Genomic DNA, 9917 nt, shown 5'->3' with positions numbered 1-9917 from the left:
AAGATCTAGTGCAGGGCTCCCCAAAGGGAAAGGCAAAATTAAATTAGAATAAAACTAAAGATTTCCGTCATCTGCATAAAATAAGTTATTAAAATAACTTGCCTTTATGCAATCTTCTTACAACCGTAACAAACCATCTGATATGATGTAAGTGTCAGAATTCGACGAAAAGTTCTTTTTGATATCGTATGGGCAATGTATAAATGAATGGAGAAACTAGAAAGTAAATTGCAAAATTTTTACTTATTCGTAAAAAATTCTTTCATATCACAATACACAATATATATTCATCTGTACAACACGATAATAGTGAATGAAAATACATAAAAACACCAATAACATATTACATAATACAATAGCTTGGCCTAGAAAAGGGGTCAACTAAGCCACCAGGAAAGATGCAATAAAATAAGTCTTTCCTGCCCCACAAAGCCAAGCACTTGGTAGAAAAAAAACTTTGAGCTTAATGCCTGATCATAATTAGTTCCAATTGAACCATACAAGTATAAATACAATACCGGCCCAAGCAAGTACTGTTATGTTAATATAAAAAGTCCTTGTAAGCAAATAATGACAATAAACACTTCCACAACAATCTATCGTGCATAACTAAATAGATATTAGAGACACAAACAATCATCTATGTATTAATGTTAATGTATGCATTATAGTTAAGTATGCATAAATATAACATGCAATTGGCATTGAAAACTTAACGGCCCAAGCTGTTAAGTATTGTTAAAATAACATAGCTTCATGCGTTGAAACCTTTTATCTTTTATAATTGCTATTGCATAAAATGATATGTTTATTATATGATGACACACTAACTGGAGATTTACCAAAAATAAAATTCGTATTGAGTGCCAATTAACAGCCAAAGCAAGTCACGCAGAGATGCTGAAAAATTTGTATATATTCCTATAAAAATAATTGTACCGGCCCAAGCAGGTACCAAAAATGTCTATCAATTTAAATGGGATCTTATGTATTTTTGAAATGCGTTAGACTTCCAACGTCCTATAGAGCGTATTTGTGAATCGGATAAGCCTCTCTCTCGACAGCATCAGTTGCTGCTCCTATGCGGAAACTGCGTCCTTTGTATCTCGAACTATCCAGACCACAATATGTTAGGCATTTATGTAAAATTATGTCAAAGTATGGACGATGTAATGGAGTGGCATCAACAGAACAAAACAATGGTTCTGTGGGTACGGAATAGGGTCTCACTTTAAGGTACTCAACCATAGCTCCATAGCTACGACTGCTGATTCCATTGCGGTACCATGTGAAAACGAAATAGTCTTTTGCATTCCTCTAACGTTATGCTTAAATTTTCGGAAGCAAACCTGAACTTCTGCAGCATTGCCCTGTACATAAGACAATGAAACATCGTGCAATAGCAGAACATTATCATTTGGGGCATTTTTTATTGTCACCAACTCTCCAACTCTAGAGAAAGTTGAAAAAGCAAATAAGAAAATTGCCTTGAACAAAACTTGATCATATGTTCACTTGATAACTAATGTTATACTATGTAACAACTTGTTTAAAATAGGAATTGTAATTGGGAGGCGGCTATCAAATGTTTTTGATAATCTATATGTGCCTGTAACTAATTTTTCAACTAAAAACGACCGAGTAAATATCGATCGTGTTGATTATAAAGAATGTGTAAAACTCTGACGTGTAGTGTAAATACTGCAACACAAGATCTAGTGCAGGGGCTCCCCAAAGGGAAAGGCAAAAATTAAAGTAGAATAAAACTAAAGATTTCCGTCATCTGTATAAAATAAGTTATTAAAATAACTTGCCTATATGTTTGTATATTTACTGCATGTACACATTTTTAAAGCTGTTTTAGGCACAAGTAGTCTTAGGTTTGTAAGAAAAATGTCATTGTGCATGTTTTACAAATAGTTCTGAATATTATAATGAAATTGCTGCAATTAACATTATTGTATATTGTATGTCCTTGTTTCGTAGATTCCTGTAAAAATGTGTTAAGATAAGATTCTTTTCAACGTTTATCGACATGGTCTTGAAAATACTATTGTTGAACTTATAGAATGCTTCTTACATCATAATGAAGTAGAACTTATTGATATCTAATATGCATTCCGTTGGTTTTGATAAAATCTAACGTTTGATTTTGTCAGTTATTATAGACTTCCCGTTTTTGAATTTTGCATTGGAGTTCGGTATTTTTGTTAATACTTCTATCGACGAAACTTAGTCCGGTTCATGTAACAACATAGTTTTAAGGAAAAACAGCTCTTGGGTCATTTGGGGAATATGATTGTACAAAGACTATTCCATGGAGCAGAATTTGAAGTGATAATGATAATGAAGAATACGATAAAAGAAAAGGTATATCAGGACTTTAATATAGAAGTACGAGGTAGTCATTTTAGGTTTACTGTCATTATAATGAAAATCTTTCGTTACGTTAAATTAAAATAATAATTTCTTTGAAAATGAAAATAATACTTTATAAATTTGGTTGCAGTCGAAGTGCTTTTCTTGATTTATCTTCATCAGAAGCGATCTATAATAAGAAAAAAATCGATGGATGCATAAAATGTGATTACTTGTAGAGATACATGAACAAAAGAGACATCAAATGAGTTGCCAAATCCACATTAGAGTTACTTTTACGTGAAATAAGTGTTACAATAGATTTTTATAGTTATTAGAAACTCACTTCAATGTGGCACACATGTATTTTTGCAATAGTATTACACGAAATCTAAATAGATATATAGATGTTTGGAAAAGTACAATAAGATTATTTGGAATAGCCAGTTCTGGTAGTTTACAAATGTATTCAAAGAGATATTGGCAGTATAAACAAATTTAAATAGCATTTAAATTCATTTCAAGCCATCGTACTTTATACAGTTATTATGCATAGTTTCTTTAAAAAATATGGAGAAAACAATTACATTGGGTTTGAATATAACAAGTCTGTCTGTTTCCGTGAACAATCATCGAAGACTTAATAAGAATGGACTTAAGAACATATCAAATACTTTTGAAGTATTCTATTGATTTAGTAATTGGTGTCTTGTATCATCGCCCCTCTATCTGCCAATTTGAAATTATTAAATCGTTTAAAAAACAGTTTTATTTAAAAAAAAATCAAAAGATCAAAGTTGCATATCAGTGATCACCACCTTTGGATATAAATGATTTTTGTTTATTCAAAAGACAATAATTTCTGTTAAAATCTACGACGCCTACATTTCGTAGTCTAAAGCCCAATGGTTGTACAATTATAAAAAAACACACAGAAACCATTATATACAAACAAAAGAAGATGTGGTATGATTGCCAATGAGGTAACCGTCCACCAGAGACCATATGACATAGAAGATAACAATTATAGGTCACCGTACGGCCTTCAAAATGAGCATAACCCATACGCATAGTCAGCTATAAAAGGCCCCGAAATGACAAACTTTAATGTAAAAAAATATGTAGCACATATATAATATGGTTGTCATTTTATAGTATATGAGGAAAACTACTAAAGGGAATCTAAATGGTCTGACTGGCAGACTTTGTTGCAGAAATTACTATATGGAAGGATATTGATTGATTGATTGTTGGTTGCTAAACGAGGGGTTGCGAATATTTCATAATTGTTCAGGACGTTAAAAGGAAGGAAAGATCATACATACACGTGCACATATCATGTGTTGGAAACATATTTAGCGTAATATTTTAGGTATCGAAGTAGGAAGGAATACTAAAGTAGTAATTTGCAAAAAACTCCACCCAACCGTTTTGTTTCATTTGTTTTTCACATTGATTCATTAATAATATTAGCACAATCGAAATGCAAAAACAAGTAAACTATCTTGGACGAAGTTATTTCACATGTATGATTAACGTAGTCAATTTGAATTAGAATATAACCATATAAAACAACAAAATTTTCAACCTACTCTCTAAATGAGTAGAAAAAAAAAATACGCAAGGTAAAGCAGCATATTTTCTAAATTCAACACTAAAATAGGTTTCTGCTCACTAGTATAGTAGTTTTTTTAATTGTTATCATTAATTTTACAGAAATTAAATTTTCCTCCATTTTTTATATGTTCTATACTATTAATCATGCCAATGAATCATAAAATTTCACAACAATCACATTGTTGTTATCAATTTACAATTTTAAAAACCTTTCAGTAGGAATATAATGTTTTAACGATATTCCGAGTGAAGACATCATTTTCCTTCCTCTGCTTCCGTTGTAATTATTGTATAGAAATTTCGTAGCTATTACATCTCCTTGATAATTGAAATGACGCGATATAAAATTGAAAAAAATAAGTGAAATATGACAATTTTATGATGGCTTTTGGCATCGTTATTTTATGAAACTTCTTTTTGTAAAGATACTCACGTACACATACTAGTTTATTTATGGAATACTGTCTAGATAGGAGTAATCTCTGTTTATGTACAATGAATAAATTCTTATTTGTCTGAAGAAAGATTTCCAGACAAGTGTTCCATTGTTTTTTTCAATTCGTTCTTTGTATGTGGCTGTTTTTGGTTATCGTTTTTTGCAGTTGCAATATATATCTAAATATTGAATGAAACTTCGTGTTTCTGAAGCAATGTCAGAGTCCCTTATTAATCATTCTTATCTAAAATTTCCAATTGATAAATTAAAAACAAAGACATATATAGAAACTAGGGTTCTAACTCCTTCAGATAAAGCCGACCTTTGATGACTTTTGTTTTTCCTTTTTTACTGTCTTTTTTGTCCCTTTTGGTCTTAAAGCTTCTAAATTTTCTACGTACTTTTACATCCTTTTCTTTCAAATGTTAAAATTTGAGCGTTCCTGATAATAATCCAGAAATGCACATTTATTTGGTGTTATTTGAATAAATTACATTGTACTTGGAGAGTTTAGCATGACCCAATAATATGCACTAACAGGGTATTATTGTAGAAAAAGACCGACAAAAAAAAAACATTACCAACAATATGAACGTTATCATAAAAAAAAAGTATAAAAACAAAAATAAAATGACTTGTCCGGTTATACCACTAAATAATGTCCTTAAATAATACGTATAATACAGGTAAACATTTCTCATTTTCTCATTTAAATTGTTGTATTAAATCATTTCTTGATAAAGAATCTTATATAAGATTCGATCATTGTGTAACAACACTGGACATTAATTCTTTTCCGAATGTGTATTGGTAGAAAAGGAGGACACTAAACAGAAAATACAAAACTAGTTAATGGCAGAAAAGCAGAGAATACCATGACAAAAAAGAAAAACGACGAATCCATAAAACACCATTTGCTTTCAAAACGCTTGGGGTTGAGCGCTCCGGATGAAGGTAAATCCAGAAAAGCGCTTCGGATTCACGAAATGTATAAAGTGTATCTATAATTACACAGAATGCTAAAGTGGTAGTCAGACGAACCCCATCTTGCATCACCAGATTACCCAGTATTGTATTGATGTGTATGTTTTTGTTTGAAAACAATGCACTTTTAGAATTAAATTGACGTTGCAATTATTGTCATCAACTGGATATACAAAAAGTAGTTCCATTCGTAAAAGAGAGGCGAAAGATACCAAAGGGACATTCAAACTCATAAGTCGCAAATATTTCTTTTAACGCCATTGCAAAAACACAAAATAGAACAAAAGACAGACAACAGTATATAATATATAACATAGAAAACTAAAGAATATAACTGTTTATTGTGTAACTTCAGCTCCTAAGTGGCTGATATGTTCACCTTGTTCACGTTAAAAACCAATTTTAACAAGATTAAATGACACAACGACCTAATATCTGGTTTAAGTAGGTCTAAAAACGGATAATATTTGTAAAGCTAGACAGTAATGTTAGTGAGATGCCCACTAAAGTCGAATTATTTTTATTTCAAATCCCGCATCGATTTGTTATAAAAAAGATAACTGTAGATAATAAACCTGCTCAACTTCCTAACCATAATCTTACAAACGATAGGTCGGGTAACAGGTAATTAATGTAGGGCAGATTATACGGATAATATTTCTAAAGCTAGACGGTAACAAGAGCTTAATGTAACTTTATATTATTCTCTTAAACATTTATTTTCTTTTGATGTTTTGTACGAGATTTTAGTCAAATATGATATAAGTCTCCAAGTGCACTAAAAAAAATTATTAGGCACCGTCTTTCTTTAAAAATAATAGAAACAATATCGAGTCGTCGACTACCGCTAGGGAACGATAACGGTAGATAATTAACCTGCTCAACTCCCTGACATTATCTTACTTACGATAGGTCGTGTAACAGGTCATTACTGTAGGGCAGATAATACGGATAATTTTTCTATAGCTAGACGGTAACGCTAGTGAGTAGCCCGCTAGAGTCGAATCATTCCTATTTTAAATCACGCATAAAATGTTAGCATAAATAAACCAGACCCAACCGATGCGTATTTTTCAAAAGGCGTAAAAATTGTTATGATGGAAATCTAAGAAATTGATTGGAAAGTCATCTTTGTAAATATTATTTTATATTGACAGCTTTGCCTTCTTAAGTCAAGCATAAAGCACCAAAGCTGCCAATAAGTGTTTGTCATCATGGAATTATTGCCATAAGTTTTGATGGCTTTATAATGTAACGATAATATATATCAGTTAAAATTGATCCTTTCAACTACAAAAACTTTTTTGTAGGCGTCCTTGTCAAATATACTATCAACTACAACTTTTTGTTGGCGCCTTTGTTAGGTATGTTTGTTTGTTTGAATTTTTTTTTCAGTTGTGTTGTTTTTTTGTGGTGTATGTTTACACAGTTTTGGCTGCTGGATCCCAATTACTGTCACATTAAATTATTATCTCTGTGTTGGTTGTTCACCCAATTTTGTCAATATAACGGAATTATAAACAATTGTCATACAAATAAGAGGATTAGTTAGCTATAAAACCAGGTTTAACACACCATTTACTTCGGAAAATGCCTGTATCAAGTTTTGTCAGTTTTTATGGACTTCCACTTTTTTTTTATTTACCTTGGAGTTTGGTATTTTTGTTATACCAAGTATCAACCAACAATTTTTTTCTGTTTTATGATAACCAGTACTAGTTAAACAAATACATTTTGTTGAATTTAGCGTAAACATTTGACTGATTTACCTGGTACAAAAGTACTCCTAATTCTAAACTTAAATTTAAATTTCTATAGTTAGTTATAACAAAAATACAGAACTACAAGGCAAATTCAAAAAACGGAAGTTGATAAAAACTGACAAAATCAAACGTTATCAATTAACGTAACAAGTGAAAAACAACTGAGTATGGTCGGATAACCGAAAACTATTTTTTATCTACTTTCGGCTCACTTATACGTACCACTGTCGCGTTTGTCAGTGTTCGTCTTCGTGTAAATATAGCTTCTTTTTTACTGTCATTGAAACGTTTGGTGCCTCTGTATGATTCATAAACGGAGAAAAAAGTCATCTGATCACTAAATTTCTGAAAACTGACGTTTGACTGGCACACTCAAATGTGATAAAATTTGGTTACTGGAGTTTGTTTGGTACCAGCTGCCTCATTGACATCAACCCAAAAATTCCTTTTTTCCGTAAACAGGTTTCTTTTCGTTCATATTATATAGTTTGTTACATTTTCACTGCTTCTTTTTACAAAATAAAGGAGTAGGTATGCTAAGGTCCATTTGTTGCCTAAAAATTGAAGGACTACAACTTGAGATGATTGTTTCGTAAAAGTTATTGATATACGTATGTGCAAAGTTAAAACTGTAAGGGATTTCTCGTGCGGGAAGAAACAATATGATAATGAAAGGCAAATCTTTAGCAAGATGAAAGAGTGATACTTTCTCTTGAACTGTAAATGCAATTTTAAGATTTATAAAAAGAAAGTAAAGGCATTAAAAAGCCCATGTTACTCACCATGATCTTTGCGCATCTTCAACAATGGCCACTCAACAACATTATAGACGAGCATATCATTAATGATCCAATATTTTTTGTTTTGTTTGATCTTGTATTGCTGATCATTCTATATTTACAGTTACTGTATATCATCTGTAAATTTTGCCCTTAACGTAATAAATGAGAAAAAAAAGATAATAACATTTTAAGGAGTCATCCAATGATTTGGTCAAAAGGGTAATTTTGTATATCTGATCATCTTTGCAGTTTCTACTTTCTACCTATCTGTAATAGTTTTTAAGATAATTGGCAGAATGATACAAAATATTCAATAATTGTAATGTAAAGTCAATAACTCATATGAAGGGTCATCCAACGGTTTCAGCTATAACGTCATATTTGTAAATTTGTAGTGCATTGTTTTTTTTTATAGTTTTTACGTATATATTTTAGTTTTTCAAAATATTTAGCTAACACACACTAATCCTTCAGTAATCGCCAGTTAAGGGTGAATCTTCAAAATAGGTCATCCAATTGTTTTAGTCTTTTGACATTTTTGACGATGTTGTATGGCTGATCATTTTTGCTGTTTAAAGTTTCTACCTTTCTACCATACTTTTCGAGAAAACATAGAATTTGTCAAAGAAACAGGTACGTAAATAGGCTTCATCACGGATGTGTATGAAATTTTAAAATTAAGTAGATCATTAAAAACTGCAGAAAAAAATGATGAGATATATCAATATGAATATTCCGTAGAAAAGTACAATTGTTAAGAATGTATGTAAATATTGCAAAAATTGACTTTAAATTGGATTTTCTCAATAAAAATGTTAGAATTTTGTTTAATACATGTTTGTTATTGCCACAAAAGTTTCCATTTCACCCCCCCCCCCCCCTTTTGAGCACCTCGGTGCGGGGGACTTAGAAATAACGGGCGTGCGTCCGTCCTGTCTTTTAGGAGATCTAACCCGTACAATTCTTGCCTGATTTATATAAAACATATATCATATGCTTGACAATCAGTAATGACTCAGAGATTTTAAAAAATCAGTGCAAAAGAATTTTTTTTAAAGGAGTTGTGCCTTTTGGAAATATATGTTATATAGAAATTGCATTGTAAGTGCTCTCAAGCTTACATTTCCTGTAGGAAATAAAATCTATATCAATGTTTTAAATCAACAAAGTTTGAGAAGAGTTCGTAAATCAGTTCTAATAAGCTATTTTCTCAGGAGGTATGTCTATCAGCAATGTTTCGGACAAGTTCATAAATCAGTGCAGGACACTTATGTTCTCAGTAGTTACGTCCCTTGGAACTTGTATTGATTATTAGCGCTCTCGAATGTACAATTCGTGCTGGAGTTTTATGAAATGTTTATCAAAGTTTTATATCAGTAATGTCTGGGATCAGTTCGAAAATCAGCTCTGATCAATTATTTATATGGAGTTATTCCCCTTGGAAATATAAATCATATGGAAAACTGCATTGTAAGCATTCTAACTACTACATTTCTTGCAGAATAGTTATAAAATTTGCATGAAAGATTTATATTAGCAATGTCTGGGATCAGTTCGAAAATCAGCGCTGATCAATCATTTTTACAGGAGGTTTGACCATTTGAAATGTAATTGATATGAAGCATAGCATTGGAAGCACCCTCATGCCAACATTTCTTGTCGGATTTTTATGAAATGTATATCAAAGATTTATACCAGCAAGAATTATGAACAGTCACGACCAATTATTTTACACGAGTTATGCCCTGGAAATAGAGATTGTATGGAAAAAACAATGTTAGCAATAGCATGTCTATATGAAAAAGTAAAATAACAAAAATACCGAACTCGAATAAAAATTCAAAACGGAAAGTCCCTTATCAAATGGCAAAATCAAAAGCTCAAACACATGAAACTAATGGAAAACAAATGTCATATTCCGAATTGCGACAGGCATTTCCGTATGTCGAAAATGGTGGATTAAACCTGGCTTTATAG

General features: G+C 31.4%; 1 pseudogene; it reads right to left on the bottom strand.

Moving 5' to 3' along the window:
- Window positions 1-896: 896 nt before the first annotated feature.
- Window positions 897-1637, bottom strand: LOC127733670 (uncharacterized; annotated as a pseudogene).
- Window positions 1638-9917: the final 8280 nt, after the last annotated feature.

The sequence above is a fragment of the Mytilus californianus genome, unplaced genomic scaffold (assembly GCF_021869535.1).
Source record: "Mytilus californianus isolate M0D057914Y unplaced genomic scaffold, xbMytCali1.0.p SCAF_3, whole genome shotgun sequence".
Lineage (NCBI taxonomy): Eukaryota > Metazoa > Mollusca > Bivalvia > Mytilida > Mytilidae > Mytilus > Mytilus californianus.
This window is presented reverse-complemented; position numbering and strand designations above follow the sequence as displayed.